The 10,070-nt window shown below is 34.5% G+C and overlaps 1 non-coding gene across 1 annotated transcript; it reads right to left on the bottom strand.

Moving 5' to 3' along the window:
- Positions 1 to 9,497: 9,497 nt before the first annotated feature.
- On the bottom strand, positions 9,498 to 9,604 carry LOC130709575 (small nucleolar RNA R71). Its single transcript, XR_009010051.1, has one exon. It is a non-coding gene; the product is annotated as a small nucleolar RNA R71 (small nucleolar RNA).
- Positions 9,605 to 10,070: the final 466 nt, after the last annotated feature.

The following is a 10,070-nucleotide window of genomic DNA, read 5'->3' as shown; positions in this document are numbered from 1 at the left end:
TGTTCTTGAGTTTATTTATATTATTCAATGAACGCACGAATTTTTTTTTATTTTTTATAAGCTGAATAGTATATATTGAATGAAGTACAAGGAGTATTTCAACTCAATACAAGTAAGAATAGGAGAAAGAAAAATAAATGTATCAACATTATAATAGCTAGATCAAGAACCATCAACTAGCTAAAGACCCACCACCCACCACCTCCTTAGAGAAAGAGTATAGGAAAAGTGCCTCATTAAAACCTTACCAGGATAAAACCCCACGATTTGATAAGTAACATTTTAAGTTTAAAATGTTGGTATTTTCTCACCTTAATGGCATGTTGACCTTTGCACCATGTTGTCCATGTAGCTGTACGTTAAACTTTCAAAATTCTTCTCTTTCAAATTAGTATAACATTATTATGTTTTGAATGAATCGAAAGATCCAATTAATCTTTTTAAAAAGCTTTCAAACCTGATTGAGGAAAAGTACTATGTCTTTTCTCAACCAATAAAAGGTCATAAGAATAATACTAAAACGCAAATGAGTGATGACTTAATTCAACTCATCAAGTTACTAAGTTGGTAGTGATGCCATTTTACTGATCTTAACAAAACATGTGGGGTTGAGTGTTAATTTTGAAAGCATAGGTTAATATGTCAAATGAACCGAACCTGTATTTATCACCGGATGTAATGATTGAAGTTAAAAGCATGCGCTTTTTATTTTTCAAAAAAAAGTCTTACTCCCTCCTCCATTCCTATTTAACTGTCTACTTTTAGTGGAGGCACACATATTAAGGGTGTGATTAATTTTGTCGATTTTTAGGAAGTGATGATTATTTTTCTATTTTACCCTTTAAAGTATGTGTTATCTCTCCTCATTTATTGTACCGACAAGGGTATTTGTTGTTAAAACATCATTTAATACTCTCTTGAAATGTTAAGTGAACAGTTAAATAAGAACAAAAAAAATTCTTCAAAGTGGACAGTTAAATAGGAACATAGAGAGTATTAATACTTCCTCCTAAGGTTGTCCACCGGTCGGTTTCAGGCCGCAATAGATTCATTTTCTTCCATGCCTCCAATCTCGATAGATCACTCTACTTGCATGCCTTAAATCTCAACAGATTCATCTTTTTGCATGCCTCCACATTCAGATATGCGACATCGAGAGAGAAGGAGAGGATTCCATTAATGGTGGGCGACATTGAAGACAACAGAAGGAAAATATTTGTTACATCAAAGTGAAGAAGAGATGAGGTGGTTGGTCATAGTGCGAAGGGGATTCTTTTACTTTCTGGTATGGGTAGTGGCTAGGGTTTGGTCGAAGTGAGAAATGTAGTGATTTGGGTTGATGGTGGTGAGTTGTTGGCGGTACCGTACGTTGATGGTTGTTCGTCGTTTGTCAGTGGTGGTGTGTGGTGCAGTGTTTCGTGCGTCGATGGTGGTACGGTAAGGTGCGTCGATGGTGGTACGATGTAGAATGGGAGAAGAGAAAGGAAAAGACTTAGGGTGCTGAAGTTGAAGGTGTGTCTTGACGGCTAGGGTTAGAAAATGGGATTCAAGGTGATTGGAGTGATGAGTAAAAAGTCCCCAAACTCTTTTTTTTTATTTAGTAAACAATGACTCAGGCGCCCTAGCGTAATTTTTTTAAAAGTTACTTCGGTCGGGCTCAAGCCCAAACCGAGACTAACCGACCAAAACCAAAAAAAATCAATTTTCTCCACCCGATCACCGACCCGGTTCGCCCGTTTTCACCAAAAAATGCCTCGTTGGCAGGTTTCGGTTCGGGCTGGGCCTTTTTGGACAACCCTACTTCCTCCATTCTAAAATGGCGGTTGTTTTAGTTTTCACACATTTTTCAAAATAGTTGTTGTTTTAGAAATCTAAGATTATTTATCACATCTTCTTCCATATATACTAATTTAATTTAATATTATATATCTTACATATCACCTTTAATTCTCACCAATCACAATTCTCATCAATCACTTAACCAATAACTATTATTCTCTCTCTTTATTAAAATTCAACTTAAATAAGGGTGTTTTAGAAAAAAATTATATCAACTAAATGAGTTTTTAAACTGTGTGCATTACCTTAAACAACAATCATTTTAATCATTTTGGAATAGAAGGAGTATATAAGATAATATAAAATTTCAATATAAGATTCTCCCTCCATTCTACAAAAATTGTTGTTTAATGTTGTGGCACAAAGAGTAAGATAACAATTATTGATAGTATAATGTTGCTAAAGTACCCTTATTTAATTTTAGGCTTAAATACTCTTTCGGTCCTTGAAATTGTAAAGGGAATTAAACCTGTCCCTTGTAAAATTTTCGCAACAAATTGGGTCCCTAAATTTATTTTTTTAATCTAATTAAGTTCTTTTGCTCAATTTTAACTGGTCAACGGTCCAGTGGCAAGCCTAGTAAGCTGAGAATGGCTACGTAGACTTTTTCACATCAATTTTAGTCCCTTGAAAAATATTTTAATCAATTTTAGTCCCTGCTCTTCCACCTTCATATTCTTCCTCTTCCACCTTCATTCCCTTCCTCCATAACTCAAATCCTTAAACCCATAAATTCAAAACTCTAAAAAAAACTATATGTTCATCATATTCACCTTGTTCTTTCAAAACCTAGAAAACCAGAGGCAACAAAAAAATATTTTTCAAGGTGGAAGATAAAGGACTAGAATTGATTAAAATATTTTTCAGACTAAAATTGATGTGAAAAAGTCCACGTGGTCATTCTCAGCTGACTAGGCTTGCCACTGAACCGTTGACCGGTCAAAATTGAGCAAAATGATGACTTAATTTGATTAAAAATATATATATTCTAGGATCCAATTTGATGCAAAATAAATTTTAGGGACTCAATTTGATTCCCTTTACAATTTTAAGTACCAAAATGTTATTTAAGCCTTAATTTTACTATATCATGTGCAGCTATTAATTATACTTAGAAAGAGAAGAATGTAGTTAATACTACATAATAGAGAAGAGTTATGATTGATTAATATGAAATGTGATAAATGAGAGAAAATAAATTAAATCAGAGTATAGATGGAAAAAATTAGCAAACAATTCATTGACTTTTTAAAACAAAAAATATTTTGAAATATTAAAATAATGTCCAAAACAACAATTTTCTGGAACGAATAAAGTACATAAGAGGATCTTGATCCATAACAAAATATCAGAGGTGTTTGGAAAGATTTGGATTTGGAAGACAAAAATTAATGTGTAATTAAACGGCTTTAAAAGGTTGGTACGGGTTACATTGAGAGTCAATTTCTCATAATGACGCCAATCACTTTCTCATAGTGAGTTAGGGAAAAGGCCACAGCAAGTTGCATTTTTACCAATATTAAGTGATGGCTTGTCAGGTCAAAGCATTCGTACCACATGTGTATGTTAGGGTCTAGACTCTATAGAGCTGTCTTTTTTTTTGGTCGATAGCTAGAGAGCTGTCTTGCAATACTAGATTGACGGATGATTAATTTGTTGGTGTCCCATGTAACAAAATTTTCAAACATTTCCGTACGTGTTAGGAACATCTTCTTATGTTTGAAGGAAAAATGTTTCTCACTTTAACAATCTTTTTCTCAATATTCTTTTATTAGTTTTTTTTATATGTCAAACTTTATATTAAAAAGAAGTACAAAAGGTATTTCAACCCAAATTTTTATTAGTTGATTGAAATTTATATAAGGTTTGTTAAAATTATGAGATCCGCATTCAATTTAGTGAGGCTTGCATATTGCTCAATAAATCAATAAATGAGGGTTTAAAAGAAAGTGTTAAAATAAGTGTTGCTATCATTACTCCTCATGTTGGAAGGTAAAAGACATATTCAAACATTTCCAAGTTTGGAATATCATCAATTATGTTGGAAGGAAAAATACTACTACTCCCTCTGTTCCTATATATAAGTCTATTTTACATAATTATCTTAGATTAAGAAAATTAATTATAAGCAATAAAATTGTAGAAGAATTTATTAACTTTCCTAGATTATCTTATTTAATTTCTTATAAATTTCTCTCTCTAAGTTATTATTTCAAAATATCATTGTCTCTTTCATATTAAATATAAGTATAGTTTTGGAAAAAAATAATTAATGTTTCATTGATATTGTAAATAGACTTATATTTAGGAACAAGAAAAACACTTAAAAGTGGCCTTATAAAATGAACGGAGGGAACAGTAAACACTCACTTTAATAATGTTTTTCAACACTTTCATTAATTGATTGAAACTTATGTAAATCTGTTACAAATATAGGTTTGACATCCAATTTATATATAGTGAGACTCATATAAATTTTAATCAATCAATTATCATGCGTATTAAAAATAGTGTTATGATGCTAGTAGCACTCCTCATGTTGGAAAGCAAAAGGCATAGCAAGGAGCCAAGGGCATTCAGATTTAAACATGCCTAAGGCGTAGTTATGTCGGAGTCAACCACGGTTAAGTACTTAAGGTATATATGCCTTTGCCCAAAACCAAATAGTTAGTGTTATGACTTATCAAATTAAACAAACAAAACATGGTGCAACTTGTGTTATGGGTTTGGAATATGGGTGCAGGGGTGACCCGATTTGAAAGGCCTTTAGAATAAGGAGAACTATCCCCTTTGTTGAAAAAAAAAACTAGAAATATGAGTGATCTCTATTGGCAAGAGCACATAAAAAATTCTCTACCGAAAAACCTGAGTTATTATTTTTTTGGAAATCCAAGTTATTCAAAAGAAACAATTGGGAGCAATATAGCTCATTTTTTATATCTTTCGTTAAAATCAAAACAAACCTTATATAATAGTGTCTACATGGGTATTATTTAAATAAGACTTCAGGAAATTAAACAAACAAGTTCCACTTTCAACAAAGAAAATTAAACAAAATCCACCATCCAGTTGGGACTTTTTTAATTGTTAAAGATAATAATATAAAAGCATTATTCATGTAGTTTTTAAAACTTACCCAACAATAGTTTAAATTTTTGGAATTAATAATAATTATTTGACGTCGTTCGTTCACTTGAGGATGGGAATCAATTGTGCTGATTTTCATATTTAAATATGTATGATGTTTAGGAAGGACACTTTATGTGATTTCTTTCTCTGTGGATTGGGTTGAAGAGATGATCGTTGTAGCAATTTCGATTCTATATATGTTTTTTTCAATTTGAACAGATTATGTGCATGTTTAAGCTTATGTTAATTTCTCTCATTTTTATTGCATGATGAGTGAGATGATTGTATTTCCTGGATCATATCTCTGTTTTATGCTGATCACTTGTTTGTTTTGTGACTAAAATATTGGGGTAGAGAAATCGTAAGTTCTGTAGTTAAGGACATATTTGAGTGTTGCACTTGTACTTTTTATATCCCTAAGCTAAGAACGGTCCAACTGTTGTCAAACATGCACTTAATATGCAAAGTTAATTACTTAAAATCAATTCAAGATTTTCATTTGACCTTGGTCTTCATTGTCTCAAACATATCAATGACATAATTCTAGTGTATCATGGATTAGCTTATTTTGAAAAAGCAATAACATTTTGTGGCTATTTAGAGAGCCTTTGGAAGAAACAAAATGATTTTTGTTTCTTCCTCTTAATTACCCATTCTGAAACATGTGGATGTGGGATAAAACTTTTTGAAATTGCTTTGATTACTCTTCATTATTCTTTTTTATTTATTATTATGAACTTTATTATTTAACTTGAAGTAATAGTAATTTTGCAAAACCGGTTTTTAGAATATAGTTTCTAGAGTCGGATATTCTTAAAAGGTGAATTCTATTGTATTCAGAAATTATTTTGGGTGTGAAACTCGCATTAAGTTTTCCAGTAGATTATTGCAATGTGCAATAGGATTTTGGTCGTCGAGGCTTATTGAAGACAAAGAGGGAGATATTTGGAGATCGTGACTGGCAAACGATGAAAGCAATAATGCAAGTTTTGACGTCTCTACTTTGGAGAAAATTTTTAGTGATGCAGAGAAGAAGAAGTGTTGGGAACTATGTGTGCAAAATTACTTTGCAAATAATGATAATAATATTAATATTTAAAATTTTTAAAAAAATATTAATACAATACAAATATATGAATTCTAACTCACTATATATTTATTGGTACAATTATTTTGAGTACCACACCTTGACCTAGCTTAAGGTACCACAACAAGCACCTTCTTAAAAAACTAGTTTATAAACAAATTTTCTTTAAAATCGGTTTTTGAATTTGGATACACTTCAAAAAATTGATTCTCAAATTGGATTAAATTTGGTTTTGAACCAAAATCGATTTACATATCATGTTAAATAAATTGTATAAATATTTATTAAAAAAAGATAGACACAATCTTTCATATGACTATATCATGTTACATAAGCAGATCCTAATCAAAACATAGTTTTTTTTTTTGTGAAGTTCTCTTAGTTTGTATTTTTTTTAAGAGAGTATAATTTGTATGTTCTTCATTTATATTTATATTTAGAAATAGGTTTTTTAATGTAGTGTTTTAAGGGGACAGAGAGAGTAAAGTTATTAAACATCTCGTGTGAAGGAAACTTTTTCCATAAAATTTTAGCCACTAATTTTAATCTAATAGTTAAAAATTTCTCTTTTACCCTCTTATAGAAAAACATCCCTCTCCCTAGATATGCTCTCTTAAGGACCTAGTTTCATTCGTCTAGAAGCATATATGCCATATTATATAAAGGATGGACTGGTATGAGTTTGTTCTGAGGAAGACTTGGCCCAACATATTTTGTTTAAGTTCCAGTTTTTAGCCATGAATTAGAAATAGCACAAAAAATAAGTATATACATATTTTGTTTAAGTTCCAGTTTTTTAGCTTATGTAGATTATTTTTGAAGGTTGTTCGTAAGTGAATAACCTTATGCTAGTTATTGTTAATTATACATTTGATATAAGTATATACATAGTTAGTTATTATTATAGAACTTTGTGTTGTTCTGACCTGAGTTTCTGTTGTGGTCTTGACTGTTCATGAAAACAGGAACAGGAGGTTTCCACAACCGAACGAGACTCAAGGTTCAGACAACATGAATCCGATGGAGCAAGCTATTGCTAATCTGACTGCCCTTATGGCACAACAAGTTACTAACACTGCCGCAAGGGAAGAAGCTGAAGCTCAACGTGCTGCTACTGCTGCTTTGGTGGCTGCACAAAACGATGCTGAAGAAAATGCTCGTCGTGTTCAGCGTGAGGAGCTTGAACAAGCTGCTGCTCAGACCAGGGGTCTGAATGATTTCAAGCGTCAGGATCCACCGAAGTACGCTGGGGGCTTCGACCCGGAAGAGGCAGACTTATGGCTCCAAGAATTGGAGAAGATCTTTACCTTCTTGCGTACAACTGCAGAGATGAAAGTTGATTATGCAACCTACATGATAACGGGTGAAGCTGAGTATTGGTGGCGTGGGGCTAGGGCTATGATGGAGGCTGATGATGACCCTATTTTAGTAGTGTTTTTAGGGTCATTTCTTTGTGTGTTTTGAGTCTTTTTGTTGAGTCTTTTTGTAGAGATGAAAGTTGATCATGCATTTTTATCTTTTCTTTAGTCTTTATTTTGTTTTGGTAATTTAGTAGTTTTATAGGGAGTTTTCTTGCATTTTAAGTAAAGTTTAGGACTTGCATGGTTTTGTTGTGTTTTATGAAGGACCTCTTGTGCTAATGAGCTCTTGGAGCTTCTAGAATCTTCCTTGACTTGTTGGTTAGGTTTGGAGAGCAGAAACTGAAGGAGAAAGAAGGCCAAGAAGCATGGAATTGATGAAGAACTTAAAGAGGATTGAAAAGAGGAGTTTCAGAAGCCAAAAAGTCCTTTTCAGGCGAGCTTAAGCGCCTAGGCGCTGGGAATGGGCGCCTAGGCGCCAATAGGGTCCAGAGGCATGTTTTCAACATGCAATTGGCGCTCAGGCGCTCTGAATTGGCGCCTGAGCGCCCAGTCTCGTGTAATTTGCCTATAAATAAGGCTTAGGCCAATTTCTTTGATACATTTGGACATTTCACTCATTTTTTATCAAGTTTTAGAGCTGAGGAGAACTTTGGGGCCAAGGGAGGCTTCCAACTTGTATTCTTTCTCAGGTTTTCCTTACATTTTCTTTATGAATTCACTAGCCATGAGTGGCTAGTCTACTTTTTGCTTTGGGTTAAGAGATTCTATGAAATTTTAGTTTGTTAAATCCTATCTCTAGGCATGAGTCTTGATTCAATCTTGTATTTCAATTCCTTATTGCATGCTTAGCTTTGGTGCACCTTTGCTATAGGCTAGATTATAATCAAATGGAAATTTGTTATGATTTAGGGACATGAATTGGAATAGATCCTTCTATACTTGCTTCTAGGCATAGAGTGAGGGTAGGGTTTTGTTGGCCTGAATATCCATGCTATCATACCTCTTATGAATGTTTAAGTACACAAGGAATTGGGCTTATCTTTCAGTTTGAGAGAATTACTTTTGTGAGGAATCAACTAGTAAGTACATAGGCTATAACAACAAGAGTTAAATCAAGGTTTCACATGCGTAGGATAGGTGGACTAAAATGGATTAGATGATCAAAAACCCAAGGAAATTTTCCATTATTTGTTTTTCACAACTTATTCATCATTGCTCTTTTGCAAATCTTTTGTCTCAATCAACCAAAACCAATCTTTGAAATTTACTGCTTTAAGAACTTGCAAACTTTATACTTAAATCAACAATTCTCACTCACAATCCCTGTGGTTCGATATTTTAAAACCCGGAGGTATTCGTACACTTGCGAATTGACCAACAAGTTTTTGGCGCCGTTGCCGGGGATTGTTTGTGGTTTTCGGTTTAAGTTAAAGAGTTTGTTTGTTTGTTTTACTAAGCATTGCATTGAATAGGTGTTACTAACCTTTTCTATGTTTTTGTGATTTCAGTTTATGCACAGTAGACTTGGTTCGGATCCACTGCTGTTTGATCCGGAGCCAGAACGCACCCTCCATCGTCGACGAGCTCAGCAAAGAGCTGCTGAGTTAGCTGCCATGGCTGCCCATATGACGGAGGAGGAGATGCAAGCCCACATTGAAGAAAGAGTGAATGAGGCTCTTGCTCAAAGACTTCAAGAGCAAGAATTGGAGAATGTCAATCGTTCTCTTAGAGACCTCACCTCGGCTGCCATGAGCTACGATTATCCGGGCAGCATAGTTTCCCCCGATGGCACGAGAAACTTTGAGCTGAGGCCGGCATTCATCAACTTGGTGAGCCAAAATCAGTATGGTGGAGGTGCTCTTGAAGATCCTCATGCACACATGGAGCGGTTTATCCGCAATTGCAACACCTACAGAGTTCAGAATGTTTCAGCGGACACCATCCGCTTGAGTTTATTCCCCTTTTCATTGAGGGATACTGCTGAGGAGTGGTTGAACTCACAGCCCCAAGGTAGCATTACATCTTGGGAAGACTTGGCTGAGAAGTTCACCACAAGGTTTGTTCCAAGAGCCCTCTTGAGAAAGCTCAAGAATGACATCATGACTTTTACTCAATCCACCGATGAGAATCTCTATGAAGCTTGGGAGAGGTTCAAGAAGCTCTTGAGGAGGTGTCCTCAACATAACCTTACTCAAGCTGAGCAAGTAGCAAAGTTCTATGATGGTCTCCAATATTCTTCGAGGTTTGGTTTGGATGCAGCTTCAAGTGGAGAGTTCGATGCCTTGCTTCCACAAGTGGGGTATGAATTGATTGAAAAAATGGCTATAAGAGCCATGAACTCTAGTAATGATCGCCAAGCTCGAAGAGGAGTCCTTGAGGTTGAAGCTTATGATCAACTTATGGCCTCCAACAAGCAACTCTCCAAGCAAATGAATGAAATTCAAAATCAAATGAAGACTACCAAGATTGGTGGTCGAGTTGCCAAGGTGGAGTGTGTGACTTGTGGAGGGCCACATGACAGCGAAGAATGCACAGAGACTAGACCGGAGGAGGAAGTGAAGGCTATGGGTCAAGCTCGGAATGACCCATTTTCAAATACTTACAATCCGGGATGGAGGAATCACCCTAATTTCTCTTGGAGGCAAGGTAGTAGT

Source organism: Lotus japonicus, chromosome 3 (genome assembly GCF_012489685.1).
Source record: "Lotus japonicus ecotype B-129 chromosome 3, LjGifu_v1.2".
NCBI classification, from domain to species: Eukaryota; Viridiplantae; Streptophyta; class Magnoliopsida; order Fabales; family Fabaceae; genus Lotus; species Lotus japonicus.
The sequence above is the reverse complement of the archived record's forward strand: the minus strand, read 5'-3'. Positions and strand labels throughout refer to the sequence as shown.